General features: G+C 41.6%; 1 protein-coding gene across 1 annotated transcript in view; it reads right to left on the minus strand.

The window, feature by feature from the left end:
- CREBL2 (cAMP responsive element binding protein like 2) overlaps positions 1–19,040 on the minus strand; it is a 32,000-nt gene that overhangs the window by 9,293 nt on the left and 3,667 nt on the right. The gene's annotated exons all lie outside the window — the stretch shown is intronic.

Genomic DNA, 19,040 nt, shown 5'->3' on the forward strand with positions numbered 1-19,040 from the left:
GCTACTCTGGAGGCTGAGACAAGAGGATCGCTTTAGCCCAAGAGTTTGAGGTTGTTGCGAGCTATGATGCTGCAGTGCTCTACCAAGGGCAACGGCTCTGTCTCAAAAAACAAACAAACCAAAAAAAAAAAAAACAAAAAAAAACAACTAATGTCAATCCCATGAATTCCTTATTTCTTAGCTAAAAACATTCTTACCAATTCATAAAATTTTCACAAACTCAATAATAACCACTTTATTCTCCTGTTCTTCTTCATATTTCTTCTGTGAAGAACCACATTAATATGGCTCTATGGATTTTCATGCACCAATACCAACTCCAAAGAAAACTATGAAAACAGCCCAAACATCTAGCTTTTCCCCTTTTCTAAATTAATTTCTGTAGACATAGAACCACATGAAAATTTAAATATCTGAATCCGGCTCCATCGGGCTTCTTGTGGGGCTGTGAGGAGCCAAGAGGCAGAACTGCAATTGAGAAAAGCCCAGAAGAAGGCCTACTGGCCCCGGGTGCGAGCTCTGAGAGCGAAGGGCATCCGAAGGAAGGGATGGGAGAGCTGGACAAAATGTGCTTTCTGCTGCGGAGGTAACATTGGAGCTCTTGGCCTGGCTAGCCATTAGGAGTAAGATTCATTCTAGAGAAATGTATGAGAGCAGTATATGCCGACTTCTAATTCAACGAACCGTTTTCTGAAACACATTTTGACATTGTGAGACAATTAAGAAGGAAATCAGAGACAGGCTCTTGCCATGTCATCCTGATCATAGCTCACTGCAGCTTCAAACTCCTGGCCTTGAGAAGCTGTTCTCCTGCCTCAGCCTCCTGTGTAGCTGGGACTACAGGAATTATTCTTTTAGCGATATTGGGAAAAGATACATAGATCTTGGAAGGTACCTGAACCATGCAGGGAAGGAAGAATAAAATTGAGGAGTTTTTGTCTTAGAGAATATCATCTGTCAGATTTATTTGATCAAGAGTGTGAAGATTTCTTTAACAAGAGCGTCGCCCAGGCTAGTCTCAAACTCCTAAAGTCAAGTGACCCTCCTGCCTTGGTCTCCAAGATTGTTAAGATTATAAGCATGAGCCATCACACCTGACCCAAAATTTTTTGCACTAAAAATAAACTTGTACTAACTTGTTAGAATAATATCGCTGAATAGGAAGGATCTAGTTTGAAGCAGTAAGGATAAGACATCAGTTTGGAAAGAACCCCTATCACAGCATCATGAAATCTTCTAAAACTGAAGCAAGAACAAACATCAAATTTATGGTGAATCTTGGGTGGAAGAATGGTGAAATCACCGACGCTTTACAAAATGTTTATGCGGACAGTGCCCCAAAGAAATCATCAGTTACCAAATGGATAGCTTCTTTTAAGAAGGGATGAGATGATGTTGAAAATGAAGCCCACCATGGTAGACATAAGTTTGTAGGAAAAGAAAATTGACTTCTTCATGCCCTGATTGAAGAGGTCCAATAATTAATAGTAGAAAACAATAGCCAGTACTATAGACATCTCAATTGGTTCAGTTTACACAGTTCCGACTGAAAGATAAAAATTGAGCAAACATTTCACTTAATGGGTTCCAAAACCTTTGTGCTCAAATCAGTTCCAGACAAGAGCGTTTTTAATGGAAATTTTAAACAAGATCCTGAAGCATTTCTTCACAGTATTGTGACAGGAGATGGGATGTGCCATTACCAGTACGATTTTAAACACAAAGCACAGTCAAAGCAGTGGCTACCAAAAAGGTAGAAGTGGTCCAGCCAAAGCAAAAGAGGATAAACGAAGAGCAAAGGTGACGGCAGCAGTATTGGGGAGATGCTCAAGGCATTTTGCACATTGACTTTCCTGGGGGCTTTTGGTGGGATTACAGGCAAGAGCCACATCTTTCAATTTAAATTGTAGTAGCAATAGAAAGCTACTTATGCTTGAAATGGAATGTTTCTACTTGGGGTTAAAGAACGAGAGTGTTTTGAGAAGCTCAGTGAAAACTTTAGCAGAAAAACACCCACGAAAGCTTCACCAGAGAATCTACCAGGACAGTGCTCCTGGCAATTTTGCAAGAGTTTCAATGGGAAATGATTAGACATCAATCTAATAATCTTGATCTGACTCCTTTTGACTTTGTTTCCTAATCTTTAAAGGCTACTCATGTGGTTAAATTGCCAGGACTTTCAGTTCTTTAGGTGTGCACTAAATGGCTGATAACTGCTTACAAAGGATTTTGAACTTGATGGAGTTTATGTTGAGAAGTAATATTTATGTTTTTCAATTTTATCTTTTAATTCTATTTTCCTTGAACTTTTTGAAGTACCTGTCCAAGGGGGGACATTCTTGGGACTACTTAGGTTGACTTATATTAATATTGACTTAAGTTGATTTTCTGTTTCTTAAATTTATACAAACATAAGTTGATAAAACTGTGTTTATGGCTCAGCACCTGTAGCTCAGCAGTTAGGATGGCAGCCGTGTACACTGAAGGTGACAGGTTGAGCCCAGGCTGGGCCTGCCAAACAACAATGACAACTATAACCAAAAAACAGCCTGGTGTTGTGGTGGGCGCCTGTAGTCCCAGCTACTTCGGGGGCTGAGGCAGGAGAATAGCTTAAGCCTGAGGGTTGGAGTTTGCTGTGAGCTGTGACACCACGACCAAGGGGGACATGGTGAGACTCTGTTTTGAAAAAAAAAAAAAAACAACTTTGTTTATAGCCCTAAATGAAAAGATGTATAAAATAAATGCATTCAAAAACCAAAAAAAAAAGAAAATTTAAATATCTGGCTTTAAGGCAGAATACCTCTTTACCCACTATCTATTTTACCTCTTTTTTTTTTTTTTTGTTCTATTATGCGTTTGTGAGCTGGAGATAGTAGATACTAAGGAAAACACTCAGAAGACTTATCTGCCTGTCCCCTACCATTAAGAAAAGAAACTTGCTAGAGTCAGTGTTTTTTTTCTTTTCCTCCATAGAAAACTTCTTACAAAGGTAAGATATTAAAGATGCTAGATTTTAGCAGGGCCTATGAGTAAGAAGTCTGTCTTCTTTACATATCATAAATGTTAAAGTCTATTGATAACAAACAAGAGTAAAGGTCCTACTCTTCTGTTAACTACCTCTGTTAGAAACTTTCTCTTTTGAGACAAGCTAAAACTAAGGGTCACAATCCAAAGAAAGTAAGCACTTGAGACTGTGTTATATAATTCTATCTTAATACACAGTAGTAGTAAGAATTTATAAATATGACAGATTAAAAAACAAAAGACATTTCAAAATAACTAATGGGTCAAAGAAGACTGATTATAAGGGAAATTATAAAAATACTTTGAGATGAATCAAAATGAAAACACAGCATACTAAAGCTTCTGGGATGCAACTAAAGCATTGTTCAGAGGGAACTATACACACCTGTATTTGAAAAGAAGAAAGATTTTAAATCAATAACCTAAACTTCTACCTTAAGAAACTAGCAAAGGAAGGGCAAATTAAATGCAAGGCAAGGAGATGGGATATAATAATAAATAGTGGCGCAGAGATAAATAAAATAGAAAATGGAAACAACACAGAAAATCACAAAACCAAAGTTTGGTTCTCCAAGATAAAAAAATTTACTAACCTAGCTAGACTGTCCAAGAGAAAGAGAAAACTCAAAAATATTAGAATCAGGTCCAACAGAGAGAACATTATTATCAACCTTACAAAATAAAAAGGGTTACAAGAAAATACAATAAAACTTGGATACCAAACAACTAGATAAACTAGATGAAATGGACAAATTCTTAGAAAGACACAAAGTAGCAAAATATAAGAAATAACAAATCTAAATAGACCTATAGGAAATTGAATTAGTAATAAAAAAAAAAAATTCTCACAAGGAAAAGCCCAAGTTCAGGTAACTGCTGGTGAACCAAATTTTAAAAAATTAACATTAATACTTCACAAACTCATCCAAAAAATGGAAGAGGTAAGGACATAGTCTAACTCATTCTATGAAGCCAACATTTGGTTGACACCAAAACCAAACAAAGATGCCATGAGAAAACTAGAGATCAACTTCTCTTGTGAATATATTGCAAAAATCCTCATTAAAATAATACAAGACTAGATCTAGCAACATATAGAGGATCATACAACATGACTAATGGATAGATTTATCATTCCAGGAATAAAAGTTGGTTTAAACCTCCAAAAGTCAATTACTATACCATATCAACAGAAAGAAAGAAAGAGGACAAAGACCGTGTGTTCATTTCTACAGACTTAGAAAAAAATAACAGTCTTTCTCCACGCATGGAGACTGTCCTGTTCCTCTCTGGGAACATATTGTTCACTTTGTATAGCTTCTTCTTTTCTGCAGTAAAAGTTGTTTGTGAATTGCTAAAAAAAAAAAAGAAGAAGAACTTAACAAAACTCAACACGTTTAGTTTACATGACAAAACACTCAACAAAAACAAACTATGAAGGGCATCTATGAAAAACATCATACTTCATGGTGGAAGACTGAATGCTCAGGAACAAGACAAGGATCTTATTTTCTCTTATCACTTCTATTCAACTTGTACTAATAAGAAAATGAAACATACGGCATTCATATTGAAAAATAAAAAGTAAAATCATCTCTATTTAAAGATGGCATGATCTTGTATTAGAAAATCCAAAGGAATCCACAAAAAAACTAGTACAGCTAATAAATGAGTAGAGCAAGGCTGTAGGATACAAGATCAATATACAAAAATCAGTTGTGTTTCTATGCACTATCAATGAATGATCTGAAAATTAAATTAAGAAAACAATTTCAAGGCAGGGTACAGTGGCTCATGCCTGCAATCCTACCACTCTAGGAAGCTGACATCAGTGGACAGCTTGAGCTCAGGTGTTCAAGACCAGCTTAAGCAAGAGCAAGACCCCCATCTCCACTAAAAACAGCTCACAGCAACCTCCAACTCTTGGGCTCAAGCGATTCTCCTGCCCCCACCTCCCAAGTAGCTGGGACTACAGGCGCCTGCCACAACACCCGGCTATTTTTTGGTTGCAGCCGTTGTTGTTTGGCGGGCCCGGGGCCCGGGCTGGATTCGAACCCACCAGTTCAGGTGCATGTGGCTGGCGCCTTAGCCGCTTAAGCCACAGGCGCCGAGCCTGAAAGACTTATATTTCTAAGAAAGCAATACTCCTCAAACTGATCTACAGTTTCAACAAAATTCCTGTCAAAATCCAAGCTGTCTTTTTGCAGAAATTGGTGAGCTAATCCTAAAAGTTGTAGGGAAATAACAAGGGACCCTAAATAGCCAAAACAATCTTGAAAAAAACAAAGATGGAGGGCTTACATTTTCTGATTTTAAAATGTGTAAGAAAGCTACAGTGATCAAGACAGTGTAATACTGGCAGGACAGATGTACAGATCAATGAAATCCAGAATTAAACCCTTACTTTTTTTTTTTGGAGACAGAGTCTCACTATGTCAGCCTTGATAGAGTGCCATAGCGTCACAGCTCACAGCAACCTCAAACTCTTAGGCTCAAATGATCCTCTAGCCTCAGCCTCCCTATTGGCTGGGACTACAGGTGCCTGCCACAATGCCTATTTTTGTTGTTGTTGTTTAGCAGGCCTGGGCTGGGTTCGAACCCACCAGCTGTGGTGCATGTGGCTGGCAACCTAACCACTGACCTACGGGCACTGAGCCTATCCCTTACATTTATAGTCAGTTGATTTTCAACAAGATGACAAAACAATTCACTAAAGAAAGAATAGTCTTTTTAACAAAGGGTGCTGAGCTAGATATCCACATGCAAAAGAATTAAGTTGGATCCCGACTTCATGCCATATATGAGAACTAGCTAAATATTGAAAAAAGGCTTAAATGTAAGAGCTGAAACTTAGAGGAAAACATAGGATTTAATCTTTGTGACCTTGGATTAGGCAATGGTTTCTTAGATGACAATACAATCACATCTGACTAAAAAGAAAAACAAACAAACAAAAATGGACTTTAGCAAAATCAAAAACTTTGTGCTTCAAAGACAATCAAGGAGCTGAAGCTGCAGCTACTTAGGAGGCTGAAGCTGCAGGACTGCCTGAGGCCAGGAGTTTGAGCCTGCAGTGCTCCATGCCTGAAAATAGCCATTTATGCTTCATCCTTGGCAATTAGCAAGATCTTGTCTCTATTAAAAAAAAGGACAATCAAGGTAAAAAGATAACCCACAGAATGGAAGAAAATATTTGTAGATCATGAAAGAATTCTTACAGGCCAGGCGCAGTGGCTCATGTCTATAATCCTAGCACTCTGGGAGGCCAAGGCGGGTGGACTGTTTGAGCTCACCAGTTGGAGACCAGCCTGAGAAAAAGCAAGACCCCTGTCTCTACTAAAAAATAGAAAAACTGAGGCAAGAGGATCACATGGGCCTGAGTTGGAGGTTGCTGTGAGCTATGACACCACAGCACTTTACCCAGGGCGACACCTTGAGACTATGTCTCAAAAAAAAAAAAAAATTCTTACAAACTCAATAAAAAGACAACCCAACTTAAAAAAGGGGCAAGGCATTTGAACAGACATTGCTCCAAAGAAGATACACAAATGGCTAATAAGCAAATTTTACAATGTTCAATATCATTAGTCATTAGGGAAATGTGAATCAAAACCACAAGATATAACACCTTGCACCCAGGAGGATGGTTATATAATCAAAAAGACAGATAATAACAAGTGTTGGTGCAGATGAGGAGAGCCTAGAACCCTCTTAGGAATGCAAATGGTACGGCTGCTTTGGAAAAGTTTGGCAGTTCCTCAAAAAGTTTAACATAAAGTTCCCATATAATCCAGCAATTCCACTTCTAGCACATTCTAAAAAGAAATGAAAACATATGTCCATACAAGAACTTTTACATGAATGTTCATAGCACCATTATTCATGACAACTAGAAAGTAGAAACTACTCAAATATCCATCAACTGATCAATATGTAACAAAATGTGATATATCTGACAATGGAACATTAGTCAACTAAAAATGAAGGAAGTACTGGCTCAGCGCCCATAGCTCAGTGAGTAGGGTGTTTCAGCCACATACACTGAGGCTGGCGGGTTCAAGCCCAGCCCGAGCCTGCTAAACAATGACAACCACAACCAAAAAACAGCCGGGCATTGTGGTGGGCACCTGTAGTCCCAGCTACTTGGGAGGGTGAGGCAAGAGAATCCCTTAAGCTCAGGAGTTGGAGGTTGCTGTGAGCTGTGACGTAACATTACTCTACTGAGGGCAACATAGAGAGACTCTGTCTCAAAATTATACCAGAGATGGTGGGTTCAAACCGGGCCCTAGACAAAAAAAAAAAAACTGCAAAAAATAAATAAATAAAGGAAGTACTGATATGTGGTATGACATGGATGAATCTTGAAAACATTATACTAAGTAAAAGAAGTCAAACACAAATGCATGATTCCATTTACATGAAATGTCTACAATAAGCAAATCTATAGACTAAAAGTAAATAAATGGTTTCTTACTGCTGAGAAGGGGGAGGCAAGAACGGAGAGTATCTGCTAATAGATCCAGAGTTTCTTCTTCTTTTTTTTTTTAGGTTAATAAACTTCATTTTTTAGAGCTGTTTCAGGTTTATAGAAAAATTAAGCAGAAAATACAGTGTTCTCATATTATCCCCTCTCTTTCCACTCTCAGAGTTTCCCGTTTTTCTTTTAAGACAGAGTCTTACTCTGTCACCTGGGCTGGAGTGCCTTGGCATCAGCCTAGCTCACAGCAACCTCAACCTCCTGGGCTCAAGTGATCGTCCTGCCTCAGCCTCCTGAGTAGCTAGGACTACGGGTGCCTACCACAAATGCCTGGCTAGTTTTTCTATTTTCAGTAGAGACAGGGTCTTCTTGTTCAGGCTGGTCTCAAATTCCTAAGTCCAAGTGATCCTTCCGCTGAGGCCTCCCAGAGTGCTAAGATTATAGGCGGGAGCCACTGCGCTGCTGGGCCAGTTTCCCGTTATTAACATCTTGCACTAGTGTGATACATTTGTTACAACTGATGAGCCAATATTGATTTGTTACTAATAACTCTAGTTTATAGTTTACATTAGGGTTCACCTTTGGTGATGTATATATGGATTTTGACAAATGCATAATGCCATTTATCCACCATTACAGTATCACACAGAATAGTTTCACTGCCCTAAAAATCCCCTATTCCTCCCTCTCCTGAAACTCTGGCAACCATTAGTCTTTCTACTATTTTTATAGTTTTGACTTTTCCATAATAGCTGCTTTCATGTAGTAATATGCATTTAAGGGTCCTCCATGTCTTCTGTGGTTTGATAGTTCATTTCTTTTTTTTTTTTTTTTTGCTGAATTATATTCCATTGTATGGATGTACCATAGTGTGTTTATAAGAGTCTATTTTTGGGGTGATGAAAATATTCTAGAATTAACAGTGATTATTGTTTCCCAACTCTGTGAATATACTATAAAACACAGAATTATACAGTTTAAAAAGATGAATAGAGCTTTTTGTTTTGAGACCAGTCTCACTCTGTCACCCTGGCATCATCATAGCTCGTGGCAACCTCAAACTCTTGAGTTCAAACAATCCTCTTGCATCAGCCTCCTGAATAGCTGGGACTACAGTCATGTGCCACAATGCCCAGCTAGTTTTTCCATTTTTAGTAGAGCCAGAATCTCCCTCTTGCATAGGCTGGTCCGGAACTACTGAGCTCAAGCATAACTATTACTTTATAAAAAGACATAGTTGCCTAGTGAACGTTAAAAAACAAAAGGAATAGTAAAAGAAAACAATCAGGGTGACACTGAAATTCATGAGAAGAAATGCAAGGAGGGGAGGGGTCGGACATAAAGGTCCTAATTCATGGGTTCAGAATTAGGACAAAACTACTGGATTTAGCCAAGACAAGGATTGCTGATAATTCTAAAATTAACCATTACAGTGAAGACAGAACAGAAACCAGTATGCAAAGGCCCGAGGAAATTATGAATGGCCTAGGCTTTACAGATTTTACTTTCACAGAAAGAGAAGACATGAGTTGCATGCTCTTTAGAAGGTAACTGTGGCTAAAATGAGGAAGACTCCAGCACCCAGACCAAATCCTAATCTAAAGATTCTTGGACCATTTTACTTCTAGTTTTTCAGGAACAAACAACAAAAACCTAAATTCAGGGCTACTTTCGGGGTATGCACTACGAACAAGGCCTCTGGCACGTGACATGTTATCTCATATTATTTCACACCACCTCAGATGAGGTAATAAACACTGTCAGCCTAAAAGGGAAAAAGAAATCTTTTGTTCAATAACCATTTATTAAATACCCACTTTGGCCCAAACTGTACAACTCCTGGAATATAAATATAAGATGATAGGATACTTACCCTTAATGCATTTTTTTGTTGTTTTTGTTTTTGAGACAGAGTCTCACTATGTCTCCCTGGGTAGAGTACAGCTCACAGCAACCTCTAGCTCCTGGGCTTAAGCGATTCTCTTGCCTCAGCCACCCAAGTAGCTGGGACTATAGGCACCCTCCATAATGCCCGGCTATTTTTTGTTGCAGTTGTCATTGTTTAGCTGGCCCGGGCTAGGTTCGAACCTGCCACACTTGGTGCATGTGGCCTGCACCATAACCACTGTGCTATGGGCGCCCCCCCTTAATGCATTTAGACTAGTGAAAAAAAAAAACACACATGAAATAAACAGTAACATTACAAAGAGCAGGATATCATTATACACAGGAATGCTGGTGGTGAAAGGATGTGTATACACATACATATGTAATTTCTACAATTTATTTATAGATGACAAAATTTTAGTCCAGAGACATTTTTATTTTTATTTTTTTAGACAGAGTTTCACTATCACACTGGATAGAGTGGCATGGCATCACAGCTCATAGCAATCTTAAACTCCTGGGCTCAAGAGGTCCTCTTACCTCAGCCTCCCAAGTAGTTGGGACTACAGGCACCCGCCACAAGGCCTGGCTAGTTTTTTTAGCCAGAGGCAGGGTCTCACTCTGAGCTCAAAGGATCCACCCTCCTCAGCCTCTCAGAGTGCTAAGATTACAGGTGTGACCCACTGCACCCAGCCTGGACAGGTGCTTTAAATATACTGCTATATTAATGCCATATAGTCATTCTTTAATCCCATTCACTTTGACATTAGACACCCAATTAAGGAAGGTGGTGAACAGGTTAACTAACAAAATTCTTTTTCACTTTACACCTCCTTGAGGTTTCCCTCTAGTATTATGACGCTCCAGCCCCACCTGCTGAAGTCACGCCAACTTATTCCTTTATAAAATCTGATTTCTCTCTTCCTTTCCATTCCTAATACTTCAACAAGTCAGAGCTCTACTCACAGATTATTACAATAGATTCCCAATAGGTCTCTGCCATCTCTCCTTTCCATCCCCACTTCCCTAGTCAATCCATCTTGCAAAGAGCTGACAAATTAATCTCTTTTCAGCTTATGAAAATAACTTCAGTGTTTTTCTTCACTGTAAAACAAGTAACATCTGATTGTTATAGATAGAATAAATTTTCTTTAACAGCCCTTGGCCATGTCACCCTTCAGTTCAAGAAAATACCCCTGGCTCAGCACTGCTAAGCCACCATATCCAGTATATTAGTTTCTTGAGGCTGCTGTAACAAATTACCACAAATGTGGTGGCTTAGAGCACCAGGAATTTATCCTCCAGTCCTGGAGAACAGAAGTCTGGCAGGCCTGCATTCCTCTGAAGACCCCAGGGGAGAATCCCATCCTTGCCCTTTCCAGCTTCTGGTGGCAGTTAGCATTCCTTCCTTTTTTTTCTTTTGCAGTTTTGGCCAGGGCTGGGCTTGAACACGCCACCCCTGGTATATGGGGCTGCCCGGCAGTGAGCATTCCTGACTCTCAACTTGGGGCCACATCACTCTAATCTGACTCTATCCTCTGTAGTTACACAGCCCCCTCGTCTGTCAAGCCCCTTCTTCTGCCTCACTCCTGTGGGGATACTTACTGCTGGATAACTGAGGATAAATTACTCCTCTCAAAATCCCTAACTTAATCACATATTTTACCATATAAGCTTATGATCACAGGCTCTGGAGATTAGGGCATAGACATTTTTAGGGGTCACCGTCTGGCCCACTCCATCCAGCCTCCCTCTCACCAAGCCAATCTTCTCTTTCGCTACTCGCAACAGGCACCATCCATATTAAGTCATGCTAGTCTCCTTAGAGGCCTTTGGCTTGAACCCCATGCCTGCATTTTTACTCACACCCACCATTTCTTTTTTTTTGTTTGAGAGAGTCTCACTCTGTCACCCAGCTGCAGTGCTGTGGCATCAGCCTAGTTCACAGCAACCTCCAACTCCTGGGTTCAAGTGATCCTTCTGCCTCAGCCTCTGACTAGCTGGGACTACAGGTGCCTATCACAATACTGGGCTAGTTTTCTATTTTTAGTAGAGACGGGCTTGCTCAGGCTGCTCTCTAATTCCTGAGCTCACGGGATCCTCCTTCCTCTGCCTCCCCGAGTGCTGTGCTAGGATTATAGGTGTGAGCCACCATGCCCAGATCACATCCACCATTCCTATGAATGTTTTCCCTCTATCCCCCTACCATCCAAAAAGGCAAATCCTATGTTTTCTTTTGTTAAGATCAGCTCTAGCCCTCTTTCTCTGAAGCTCTCACTGATAACTGTTACTCCGTCGTACATCATTTTTCTTCTCCACATTTCGTATCAATCCAGAGTTGATATCACACTGAATTGTTATATTGTTTTGTAAAGAGGCTTTGCATATTTGTCTCCCCCGAGTAGTGTGAGCTCTTTAAGCACAGAAGCTGTTTTCTACTTCATTTGAAAATCCCAGAGTATCCAGTACAGAGCCAGGCGTTTTAAAGGAATTTATTAAAAGTGGTAATTTGGCTAGAAGTGGTGGCCTAATGTCTAATCCTAACACCTTGGAAGACCAAGGCAGGAGGACCCCTTGAGGCCAGGAGTCCAAGACCAGACTGAGCAAGACAGTGAGACTCCGTATGTACAAAAAATTTTAAAAAGGCCAGGTGCAGTGGCCCACACCTGTCATCCTAGCACCCTGGGAAGCCGAGAAGAGTGAGACCCCCATCTCTAAAAATAAAAACAGAAAACTAGCTGGGCATTATGACAGGCACCTGTAGTCCCAGCTACTCAGGAGGCTGAGACAAGAGAATCACTTGAGCCCAAGAGTTTGATGTTATTGTGAGCTATGATGTCATAGGACTCTACTGAGGGCAACAAAGTAAGACTCTGTCTCAGAAAAAAAATGTATTAGTTGATAGTGATGGCATGTACCATTAGTCCCAGCTACTTGGAAGGCTAAGACAGAAGGATCACTTGAGCCCAAGAGTTTACAATTGCTGTGAGCTATGACTCCACCGCACTCCAGCCCAAGTGAAAGAGTAAGACCATGTCTTTAGAAAAAAAAAAAAAAAGGCTGGGCATCCTAGTACTCTGGGAGGCCAAGCGGGTAGATTGCTTGAGCTCATGAGTTCAAGACCAGCCTGAGTAAAAGCGAGACCCTGTCTCTACTAAAAATAGAAAAACTGAGGCAAGAGGATCTCTGGAGCCCAAGAGTTGGAGGTTGCTGTGAGCTATGACGCCACAGCACTCTACCCCCGGTGACAGCCTGAGATTCTGTCTCCCCCCCCAAAAAAAGATAGCGGGGCGGCGCCTGTGGCTCAGTGAGTAGGGCGCCGGCCCCATATGCCGAGGGTGGCGGGTTCAAACCCAGCCCCGGCCAAACTGCAACCAAAAAATAGCCGGGCGTTGTGGCAGGCGCCTGTAGTCCCAGCTGCTCGGGAGGCTGAGGCAAGAGAATCGCGTAAGCCCAAGAGTTAAGAGGTTGCTGTGAGCCGTGTGACGCCACGGCACTCTACCTGAGGGCGGTACAGTGAGACTCTGTCTCTACAAAAAAAAAAAAAAAAAAGATAGCGGAGGCAGGAGAATCACTTGAGCCCAGGAGTTGGAGGTTGCTGTGAGCTGTGATGCCACAGCACTCTACCCAGGGAGACAGCTTGAGGTTCTGTCTCCAAAAAAAAGATAATTTAAAGAATATATGAAAAGAAAAATTATCAATATTTTGAAAGTGATTTAAATTGGTACCACTACCAGCATCAACAACTTATATAAATTGTTTAACAAAAATAAAAAAAGCTCCTTGATAGGAATATAAAATATGAAAACCCAATTAAGAACTTTTTTTTTTGAGACAAGAGTCTCATTATGTCGCTTTGGTAGAGTGCCATGGCGTCACAGCTCTCAGTAACCTCAAACTCTTAGGCTTAAGCAATTTTCTTGCCTCAGCCTGGCAAGCAGCTGGGACTATAGGCACCTGCCACAACGCCTGGCTATTTTTTGTTACAATTGTCATTTCTGGCTAGCTGGACTGGGCCGGGTTCAAACCCCCCAACTATGGTACACCACAGGCGCTGAGCCCATTAAGAACTCTTTATTATTTTTACCATACTTTTTGCATTTATTTACATCCTGATGTTCTAATTCTTTGTTTTTAGAAAGAGAAAGGCAGTGGAACAGTGAGAAAGGAAGCACTGAAGATGTAAAAATGTGGCCTGGATCCCTGGTGCTTGGATTCTCTTTTTTTTTTTAGAGACAGTCTTACTTTGTTGCCCTCTGTAGAGTATGGTGGTGTCACAGCAACCTCCAGCTCTTGGGCTTAGGTGATTCTCTTGCCTCAGCCTCAGCTGGGACTTCAGGTGCCCGCCACAATACCCGGCCATTTGTTGTTGTTGCAATTTGGCTAGGGCAGGTTCAAACCCGCCACCCTCCATATATGGGGCTGGTGCCCTACTCAATGAGCCCCAAGGACTGCCTTGGTACTCTGATTCTTAAGGCTACTCATAAAAGTTTCAAGTTGTTAAGTCTAAGAGAACTTTGTATTTACATGAAGCAGTAGCACCAACCTGAGGGAAAAAGCAAGAGGGCTTGTTCAGCTTTTTTCATATTATTTTTCCTTTTTTTTGAGACAGAGACTCACTATGTTGTCCTCGGTAGAGTGCTGTAGTGTCACGGCTCACAGCAACCTCAAACTCTTGGGCTTAAGTGATTCTCTTGCCTCAGCCTCCCACAGTGCTGGGACTACAGGTGCCCGCCACAATGCCCAGCTATTTTTTTTTTGCTTGTAGTTGTCATTGTTGTTTAGCTGGCCCGGGCCAGGCTCGAACCCATCAGCGTTGGTGCACGTGGCTGGCTGGTAACCAGCACCATACGACTGTGCTATGGGTGCTGCGGGCGCTGAGCCTCAGCCTGTGAAAAGTTATTTCCATTGATTAAAGAAAAGTAAGAAAGCCAGATGTGGTAGCTCACAACTGTAATCCCAGCACTTTGAGAGACCGAAGCTAGAGAACTGGAGACCAGGAGTTCAAGACCAGCCTGACAATATAGTGAGACCCCCATCTCTATTCAGGAAAGAAAAAATAGAGACATGAATGTGCCTAGCCACTGCTCTTTACCATGTTAATGGAAAAAAAGTAGTTTTTTTTTTTGTTTTTTTTTTTTTGTAGAGGCAGAGTGTCACTTTATCGCCCTTGGTAGAGTACAGTGATGTCACACAGCTCACAGCAACCTCCAGCTCTGGGGCTTAGGCAATTCTCTTCCCTCAGCCTCCTGAGTAGCTGAGAATACAGGCACCTGCCACAACACCCGGCTATTTTTTTGTTGCAGTTTGGCCGGGACCGGGTTTGAACCTGCCACCCTCAGTATATGGGGCTGGCGCCCTACCAACTGAGCAGTATTTTTATTTAGGGCTAAGGCTCCCATAACTTCCTTCATAAGTAGGGATTAGAGTTTTTCTCTTATTTACCATATCTTCAGAAAGTGAGAAAGCCTAATCACTTTCCCTGCTGCTAACTTTCCTGCCAGTTTTTCTAGTCAACAGGAGATAGCAGCTCAAGTAGGCATCTCTAAACTAAGAGTTAACTCCCACCTCTACTATCAACCCCTAGACCTTCCCCTCTCCTCTCAAATTGTTTTAGACTAGAGCTAAGTGTAAGTTCTTCTAAACATCGTATGACACATATTTTAGCAATCCTGAAACTGTTACAAACTGGCTCAGTAAAATGGTCTATAGTGTACCTACTGTCTTTCCTTCCTTCCCAACCACCTGTTTCCCAACAGACGCGTTCCAGCATCTGCCCCATCACCCCGCTGAAACTGCTCTTGCCAGGTTGTAAATAATCTCTATTTTCCAAGTATAACGGATACTTCTTCACTGTGTTTATTATTTTTTGAAACAAAGTCTTGTTCTGTGGCCTTGCTAAAATGTACTGGCATCATCATAGCTCACAGTCCTCTCAAACTTCTGAACGCAAGCAATCCTCCTTTCTCAGCCTGCCAAGTAGCTGGGACTACATGTCTATGCCACAAGATCCAGCCATTTTTTTTCTATTTTTAGTAGAGATGGAGTATTTTTAGTAGAGACGGGGTCTTACTCTTGCTTAGGCTGGTCTCAAACTCCTGAGCTCGAGTGATTCTCCTGCCTCAGCCTCCCAGAGTACTAAAGATTATAGGGGTGAGCCACTAGCTCCCAGCCTACTAGTATTTTTTTTTTTTTTGAGACAGAGTCCCACTTTGTTGCCCTTGGTAGAGTGCCATGGTGTCATAGCTCACAGCAACCTCAATCTCTTGGGCTCAAGAGATTCTCTTGCCTCAGCCAGTGAGGGGGTGGGCGCTGGTTGGACCAGCGCCCACCACAATGCCCAGCTATTTTTAGAGACGAGGTCTCAGGCTGGCTCAGGCTGGTCTCGAACCTGTGAGCTCAGGCAATCCATCTACCTCAGCCTCCCAGGGTGCTAGGATTACAGGTGTGACCCACCGCGCCCAGCCACCTGATAATTTTACTTGATTTCTTTGGTAGCATCTCATATTATAGACTAAGCAGCCTTTAAAAAATCTCTCTGTGGGCGGTGCCTGTGGCTCAAAGGAGTAGGGCACCAGTCCCATATACCAGAGGTGGAGGGTTCAAACCCAGCCCCAGCCAAAAACTGCAAAAAAAAAAAAATCTCTGGGCAGCGCCTGTAGCTCGATGAGTAGGGTGCCAGTGCCATATGGCGATGGTGGTGGGTTCAAACCCAGCCCTGGCCAAACTGCAACAAAAAAATAGCCGGGCGTTGTGGCAGGTGCCTGTAGTCCCAGCTACTCGAGAGGCTGAGGCAAGAGAATCGCCTAATCCAGGAGTTGGAGGTTGCTATGAGTTGTGATGCCATGGCCCTCTACCGAGGGTGATAAAGTGAGACTCTGTCTCTATAAAAAAAAAAAAAAACCAACTCTCTATTCTGGCTTGGTGCCCGTAGCTAAGGCAGCTAGGGCATCAGCCACATACAACAGAGCTGCTAGGATGGAATCCAGCCTGGACCACAAAAATAGCTGGGCGTCGTGGCGGGCGCCTGTAGTCCCAGTTACTTGGGAGGCTAAGGCAAGAGAATTGCTTGGGCCCAGAAGTTTGAGGTTGCTGTGAGCTGTGATGCTACAGCACTCTACCCAGGGTGACAACTTGAGACACTGTCTCAAAAAAAAAAAAAAATCTCTCTGTCCTTAGGTAGAGGGCATAACAGACCTTTCTTCTGGTTCTCCTATATGACTGACCTCTAACTATCAGTTTATTTTGCTGAGTCCTATTCGTCAGTCTTTCCTGATCTGGGGCTCTGTCTCTTTAGCTTTTTCTTCTCTTCAATGTCTTTTATCTTTGACAGGTTTCATGAACAGTGCACCAATTAGAACCTAGATTTTTTAGTCTCTAAAATGGTCTTCAGTCCAGGCCTTTCTTCTAAACAATCTAAGCACACTGGTGAAGAGTCAGAAGGGACCAGCATCTATTGAGAACTCCTTATTTACTAAGTTCTTTTGGTATGGTATGGACTCACATCTATAGCATATTTAATTCTCACGATAACTCAATAAGGTCTTTATTAACACACCCAGTCTTTACCCGAAGAAAGTAAATTCTGAAGAGATTAAATAATCTGTCCAAAATCCTAACAGTTTAAAAGGACAGAAATAAGATTTGAACTCAGGTCATATGCTATCCCAAAACACATGTCCTTTCATAATTGGACCATCTGCCTCTAGTCTTGTCCCATTTCTTATATCTTCACCCCAACCCATTCTCCACATAGCCATTCGCATTTTTTCTTCAAAAACATAAATCTGGCTCAGCGCCTATGGCTCAAGCGGCTAAGGCACCGGCCACACACACCTGAGCTGGAGGGTTCAAATCCAGCCCAGGCCCACAAAACAACAATAACGGCTGCAACCAAAAAATAGCCGGGCCTTGTGGCAGGCACCTGTAGTCCCAGCTACTTGGGAGGCGGAGGCAGGAGAATCGCTTAAGCCCAGGAGTTAGAGGTTGCTGTGAGCTGTGATGCCACAGCACTCTACCCAGGGCGACAGCTTGAGGCACTGTCTCAAAAACAAACAAATAAACAAAAAAAAACACATTAATCTCATTTTGTTACCTCTGTTTTAAAATCCTTTAATGGCTCCCCAACATGTATGGCCTTACTTTTTGAACTTCAATAAGCATGTGAGCCACTCAACTGGGGAGCCTGTTCAAACTTAAATTCCTAGGCCCTATCCCCAGAGATTCTGATTCAACAGGTCTCTTCCATACTTTGAATAATACTGACACATATTTCTTAGCCTATTTCACCAGATATATAGTAATCAGGCCCCTGATTATCCTCCCATATATATTTTTTTAATCAAAGCTGTGTACATTAATGCAATCATGGGGTTATCTTTCCATCTTTATCTCTGACCACACCTCTGCAGTAGCTCAGGGGTTTGAGAATGACCACACTGCTGGAAAGCCAAATACAGTCTGACAGACCTTGACAGTTAGGCACCCATTCTTAGTGCCCCCAAAGCACATTACTTCTATTGCCCTCACTTTTTACCTCACTGTACTGTAATTACTTTTCTGTTTGTTTGCCTTCTCCACTGAAATGTTAGCTACCAGAGATTGTTACAAACTCTTAATCATCTTTGTATGTCTATTACCTACCACAATACCTGGTACATATTAGGCGTCCAACAAATGTTCGATGAATTAATAAAGTAACAAACTTTTCTGAAAATCTTAGAAAGCACAACATTTTTAATCTAATTTAAACTTAGATTTCAACTGGTGTCTATGGTTTCTAAAAGCCAAATTACTCCCTGGCTTTTAAACTATCTGTAAAGGTTCCCAAGTTAAAATGTGCATGTAATCTAAACAGGAAAGGAAGACACACTGATCTCTACTGTCAGAGGCTTGTTGAGTGGATGAGCTGGCTCTTCTATCTTGGTCTTGAGAAAAGATGACACAGTAAGAGGCCAGAAAAACAGAAACGTCTGGAGTATGTGGCACTGTCCAAGGTAGGCAGTTCCAACTGCATTAGAGGATGGCTAAGGGGCCAAAAGATAGGTTTGGGAATGTTAAAGAGATTTTTCTGGCCAAGTTAAAATTTTTTGACAACCAGTACTACTCACGACTGGATAAGATTTTGGTGGGGAGAGTGAGGGTGTAAAGAGTAAGGAAGGTATAAGAGAAATCTTTTCTACATAATTGTGTATAACTCAAGTGGAAAGTATGGAGGGAACCAGCAGCATAATGTGGTCAGTAGCTGACCCACTTTCCCTCCAATCCCTCAACTGAAACTTGATGCCTTAAACTGTCAGGCTGGGCAATATAGTATGATGGTGCTTTACCAGCTTACAGTCTGTGGCATCAACACATCCGGTTTAGGATATTTCAGTTTATTCATCTGTTCATTCAATAAACATAAAAGTCAAACATAAAATAAAAAAGAGGAACCTCTGTCTATGATCAAAACCTCCAAAACAACACATTTATATTTTCTTTGTAATTGAACACAGCAGGTCAAGGAAAAGAGGCTTTCATAAAAAAGACACACTTTTTCCTTAGCAGTGGACATGCAGGTGGGCTCAGCGGACTGCTTTTCTCACACAGTCGAGGGCGGAGCTTAAGCTCCTTTGTCCCATCCCTTTGTGCACATTTAGGAGCAAAGGAT

Source organism: Nycticebus coucang, chromosome 12 (assembly GCF_027406575.1).
Source record: "Nycticebus coucang isolate mNycCou1 chromosome 12, mNycCou1.pri, whole genome shotgun sequence".
Taxonomy (NCBI): domain Eukaryota; kingdom Metazoa; phylum Chordata; class Mammalia; order Primates; family Lorisidae; genus Nycticebus; species Nycticebus coucang.